This window comes from Nematolebias whitei, chromosome 7, assembly GCF_014905685.2.
Source record: "Nematolebias whitei isolate Nwh7 chromosome 7, NemWhi1, whole genome shotgun sequence".
Classification (NCBI taxonomy): Eukaryota; Metazoa; Chordata; class Actinopteri; order Cyprinodontiformes; family Rivulidae; genus Nematolebias; species Nematolebias whitei.
The window spans coordinates 43,437,252-43,443,341 of NC_056504.1; the positions used below are offsets into that span (position 1 = coordinate 43,437,252).

General features: G+C 37.6%; 1 protein-coding gene across 1 annotated transcript in view; it reads right to left on the bottom strand.

The window, feature by feature from the left end:
* LOC119411943 (serine/threonine-protein phosphatase 6 regulatory ankyrin repeat subunit C-like) overlaps window positions 1-6,090 on the bottom strand; it is a 1,101,338-nt gene that overhangs the window by 55,694 nt on the left and 1,039,554 nt on the right. The window lies entirely within an intron of this gene.

A 6,090-nucleotide genomic window follows, 5' to 3' on the forward strand; every position in this document is an offset into this window, starting at 1 on the left:
TCAGAAAAGCAGGAGCGCTTTAATTTGGACGTCTGTTTCAATCAATAATCTGCAGACAATGCCACATGTAAGGACTTTTAGATATATTTGCCAGTTTGTTTAAATGCTTTGACCTTTTCTGAGCTGAAAACAAAAGATCAGCTTTAATCTTTCTCAGATGTTCAGAGTATCGGTGAGAAAACTCAACGCGTTCCTTTTTACGGTCAGTTCTGCGGCTGCAGTTTGTTGTCAGTCTTTGTTGGGGACCAAATAGTTTTACATGATTCTATCTTCTAATGTTGAGATAAAATATTTATTTTAAATATTTGAATACAGTCGTTGTAAAATGTAGATTTCTGGTTTTAAAGTTTCACTCATCAGGGTGTGGTCCTGTCCAGGTCTTAAAACGTGGTGGATACAACCTGAGATAGAGTTGCATTCGGGCCCAAAAAAAATCCGTCCCCAGCCCATAGCCATCATTTCCGAACCTGACTCGATGAATTAACAGTAATTACAGGTCTGAACCCGAAAAATCCCTGACATTTTTAATTTAGCTTTGACCTCTTTTAGAGTTATTAACAGTCGGCGGACGTGCGTGGCCGAATAAAAAGGGGCAGAAGATTGAAGCTGAGGGGTTGTTTCTCCTTTCATGGCCGTCAAAGCACATTAAATCCCTGCTTCTGCCTGCATTCTGCATTATTCAGACACGGACACTGCTCTGACATGTCTGCGAGGATATTTTGGGATCTCACCTGTTTGGGTCGTCCGTCCGCCGCGCACGTCCGCTGACTGCAGTGGCTGAGCGTCCATTTGGGCTTTGATGGATCGCTACCTGGCAGTCCCATCTGAAGCGTTTTTTTTACCTCTTTCAAGTCCAGTCAGTGTGCAGTCAAATGGTCGTGTGTGGCTGGTAATTGTATGGCAAGCCATGTTGCCATATAATTGGATCGTGGGCTGCGCGTGTCCGCTGACACAATCAAAAGCCCGGCCCGCCCATCCAGCACATTATTATGGCCCGGCCCCAGTTTGGGTCGGGCCAGGCTTCAGGCCGGGCTTAGAAATGACAGCTCTAACCTGAGATAGATGTTTTTCATTGAACACAAACTAAGCTAAAACGCAGAAGCTACATGCTAAATGCTCATCAACCCGAGAGGAGTTTAAAGACAGCCTTCAAACTGTTTGATGCCTGTCGTTTTACGAGGAGAATGATTAATTAATAGTGGAAAACACTCAACAGTCCAGACCAGTCCTGACTCAGCAATCCTCTGAGAGGAGCAACATCACAGAGCTACACCTCAGGCTGTGACTGCAGTTAGCGTGTTAAATGTTGACGTTCATGGACGTGTGTTTGGAAAAAGACTGGCTTGTTTGAAAGCAAAAAGACGCACAGCCAAAATACACAGGAACAAGTTCTGTGTCATTCTTGTCATTCTGAGACGTTCATCCTCTAAAGAAGGTTTGCCAAGTGGCGTCTAAACAAATGTCGAGACTTTAAAACAATACAGAAGTGAAAATGTTTTATGAGAACACCCAAAGGCCACCTACCGACTGTTAGGCACGGTGGAGGAGGGCTGATGATTTGAGCTCGTCCTGCAGCTACAGGACCACCTCTGTGGGAGTAACATATGAGGCCGCCTGTACAAACAGCTTCTCCATTATAGCTCAGTTTTTATCCAATAGGACGTGATTCGTTGTTCACCTGGGGTGGCATTTTTCTGATTTTAACACCTCAGACGAGATTTTTTAAATTTCCTGAACTTTGAAACTTTAAAATGCCCTTTTACCATGACTGTGTATTATTGTCCAGTGTCATAAATAATATATAGAATATGTACAGAACATGTAAGAATAAGTGGTATGGATGTGTGATTGATCACACTTTGGCCCCTTGTTTTTACAGCATGTAGGAGAGTGGCAGTTTTATGTCACTTTCTTTCTGTTACAGTTGTGTAAAATATTTAAAGAGCCCTTTAAATGGGTTGACCATTTTATTTTTGGGTAAAATACTTTAATGTGAAGAAGAGAACAATAGTGTACTCAAACTGTACATTGCTGCAGTATTTGTCTCCGTTAGCACTTTTCCATCACACGATATAACTCGAGAGGGGGAGGCAGATGTTCTATAAAGTGATTTAAAAGGCAGACACACGTTTTTTTTTAATTTAATCTTTATTTATACAGGTAGTCTCATTGAGACACGAGGACTCGTTTTCAAGAGAGACCAGTTTGGGAGCAGATGGTGGGGGTTAAGAGCCTTGAGGCAGGTGCACCTTTTCCACCCACATTCTGATGTTGTCTGTTCGGGGGAGGCGAACTGGCGACCTTCCGATCTGGCCTAAAATGGCTGTTAAATCAAAGTAATGTGATAAAGAGACTGTAGCACAGAGCTATTTAATTAAATTGCTCTGAGGGGCATAGTTACTGAAAACCATGAGCTCAGGGGCCAGACATCCAGCTATTATTGTCATTAAATAAGTTTGTTTCATGGTTAAAAATCTCGTTTTATTTAAAATGAATCTATCGGTGGGCCAAACTGAGTTCATCCACGGGCCTGATTTGGCCCTCGGGCCGCCAGTTGAATAGCCGTGCTCTGAAGCTGCAGCAGAAAATGAACCAACCAGAGTTGTACCAAACTATGTGATGGAAAGGTGCCACTGTCAAGGAAATTTAGGTAAATGTTATGGATGTTTATAAACTAATGCGTGTGAGTCCAACATCCACGTTTAAACTTTGTTCTCTTTGACAAACCTGACCTCCTGAAAGAGTCATCTTTTGTGATATGTAAGAAATGCTGGATTGTAAAACTGCTGCTCCTTTTGTATAAAATGCCAAACCTTTAGTACGCTGCGCCATTCGAGATGCAGATAACTGAGGAAAGAAGAGCTGAGACGACAAACGCTGGTGAGGAGGAAAATTAACTTTAGCACAAATTTGTTTAGGTTTTTTTTTTTTTTTTAAACCCTCAAAAGAAATTACACATCAAACTTGAGAGTAGGTAAAAACACAAAAAGCTGTCTTATTAGTACTGTTTACTTTCATAATATTTCTAAAGTTGTGGCAGCAGATGAAAATATTTAAACTACATAACATTTTATGTTGCGTATTCTTGGAATATTTAATTTTAAATCTGCAGCTAGGCCTGTCACGATAACAAAATTTTGCTGGGCGATTAAATGTCTCAGAAATTATTGCGATAAACGATAATATTGTTTTAAATTGGACAATAATTAGTAATTATTGTCAAATTTAAAAAGAAATGTTAATTTTATTTTGAGTGTAGTACCTTTGTTGGCCACTGGATGGCAGTATAAGACTGTTTGAACCGAAGGATGGATAGTGAGGGAGCGAGCAGCGTGTCTTTAAGAAAAATGGGAGGGAGGCCCCTTGACATGACATGGGCTGTCTCTCTTCTTTCTTGGGTTCTCAAAATGACGGACTCTCTGTGTGGTTTGAGCTCTTTAGCATAGCATTTGTCACACAAAGCTTTTAATAAAAAATCAGTAAACAAGTTCTCAGCTTCTTTTTGCAGAAGCTTGGACGGTTAAAACAGATTTTAAAAAGAAAAGAGAAAGGGTTGGTGAAGAGCACCGGAGTTGAGCTTTTTGTCATCCAGTGTCTTCAGTAGAAAGAGAGCGACACAAAGAAATGATAAAGCCGGTAAATGAAAATGAGGTCAGTAATTTTCGCTAATCATGTGATTAATTGATTAATTGATTTATTGTTTATTGCGACAGGCCTATCTGCAGCAGGATTTCACTGAGATATATCGGTGCATAATGCAGTAAATGGTGACTAATCAATTCCCACTTGTATCTTATTTTCCTGCACGTTTTACTGTTTAACGTCTTCGTTTATTTTTTTAATTTCATTTTTCCTTCATTGTTTTTTTGGGTTTTTTTGACTGGGGCTGTGATTTATTCATGTTCTGTTCATGTTTTAGTGGTTTTGTTTTTAACCTGTTTTTGGATTTACCATGTCCTGGATGACTGAGAATCTTCATCAGCGCCTAGACTAAACTGGTGAGACTTTTTTTTTTGGGTGGGGGGTACTAATATCAATAGTGGATACATCAAACATTTTAAAAAATGTTACAAAACTTCATAGTTGCAACACAAAAGAGCAAGTCTTTTCTTCCTATGACACTTTGATGCTGCCAGTGTCTTGTTGGTTAAATGAAGAGAAATGACAGAAAAACGGCACAAAATCCTCAACGTGGGACAAACGAACCCGTCGTGACTCGTAAGAGGTCTGACGTCGCACTGCTGGATAAAACTGTTGAACAAACCAAACCTTGCTTTGACCAAACATTCAACCAGACCTGTATCGGGTGATCCAATGCCTTTGCAAACCTCCACAGTGCCTCCTTTTGCTCACCAAGGTGCCTTATATAAATGGTTTTAAATTATTAAAGACATTTAAGCACTTGATTGAATAAAACAATGGGTGAATAATTTATTTTAAAGTTGCAGCTAATTTAAGGTGTTTTGGGGCAACGTTCACTCAACGAGACTACTTGATAAATGTGCATTGGACAAACATTTATTATATATGGCACTTTGCATCAGAATATGTTTTTTTTTTTATAAAATATGTATGATGAGTATTATTAAATCTAAAATTTTGGGCATACTTGCAGACAGTGTCTTGTTTGTTATTTCAAACCTGCTGTAGTGGTGTTTTGTCAGCTGTTTCTATAAAATATGAAACTGAGACTGTGTGTAAAAGTCGTTCTTCTGCCACATGCATTTAATTGTGTTAATGTTGCTTTTGACTCATTAAAACAAGCCATTAATAAAAAGTACTTGTTTTGTTTTTTTAATTGGGTCTTCTCAAAGTGATTAACAACATAAATAAACTGATATATGGTAAAGTGTAAAGTTTTATCACAGAAAGAAAAAAGATTTCCTCTCTTTGTTCAGTTTTAAATGTGTTTTTTCTTTTAGTTCATATTATGACATAGATTTTCAGGTATTTTCAGAAATTGTTTTGCACAAGTTAAACTTGTGACATGAATAACAACCTAAACTTTAATGCTGTTTATATATGTAAATATTTTGTTGGTGTATTTTTGAATTATGTGTATATGAAGCACATTTCCATTGATTCCAATCTAACGATCTAGTCTCAAAGTATGGGATTTTTCTGTTTTTGCTATGAATTTGCATGTTTCAAACACAGTTTCTACACCATTAAGTGGTTGTTTTGGAGGTTTTGTAACCTAAACTCATCGGGGTTTTCATTTAAAAAAAATGTGTTATAAAACAGTAAAATCTCGTACTGCAACTCCTCTGACTGATGAAGTCCTCCGGATAGAGGGCAAAACATCTCTATAAAAAAGAAACTGTCCAGATGACCCGACTGAGAATTATTGGATTTGGTACCTGGATGATTGAGCATGAACTTTGTTGCTCACTGTCTTTGTTTACAAATAAATTTGATGATCAGTCACAAAGATTTGACAGTTCGAGTTCCGAATATCTCAGCGCATCTTCAGATGATCTTAACTCCATCTTTTGCTTCAACACTCCCCACCACTTGATTTCCTCCTCCAAAATTACTCTGCTTTGCTCGACTCTCATCCTCTTTTTTTTTCGTCGTCTCTTTTCAAAAGAAGGGAAACTACCTTTTTGCTTTTGAGCCGAAGTCTCTGAATCTGTTATTCTCCATCTGAATCTACGGATTATTTTATAGAGTCCATATCTATCATGTCTTCTTTCTCATAATTGGCAAAAAAAACATGTTTCTGCTTATTTGGATTATTTATTACAAATTGAGCAGTACACTTTTGGTAACGTGTGTTTAGCTATTTTTATCAAAGACGCTGCACATTTAGTTGACATAAATTTACATAAATTTCAAATTCCAAAAAACTTAATAAATTGCATATTTTAATTGCTAATACGGCTATAAATATCTTAGATTGTATAACAATTTCAGTTATAGAACCTTAAAACAAAAGTTTTAGCAGTGGAAATGTTACGTTACACATTTTGAAACTAATATTTATAAGAATGAACAAAGTCCATGCTCAATAATCCAGGTATAAAATCCAGCATTTTTCAGTCAGGTCATCTGGACAGTTTTTTTTTTTTTTTTTTTTTTTTTTTTTTG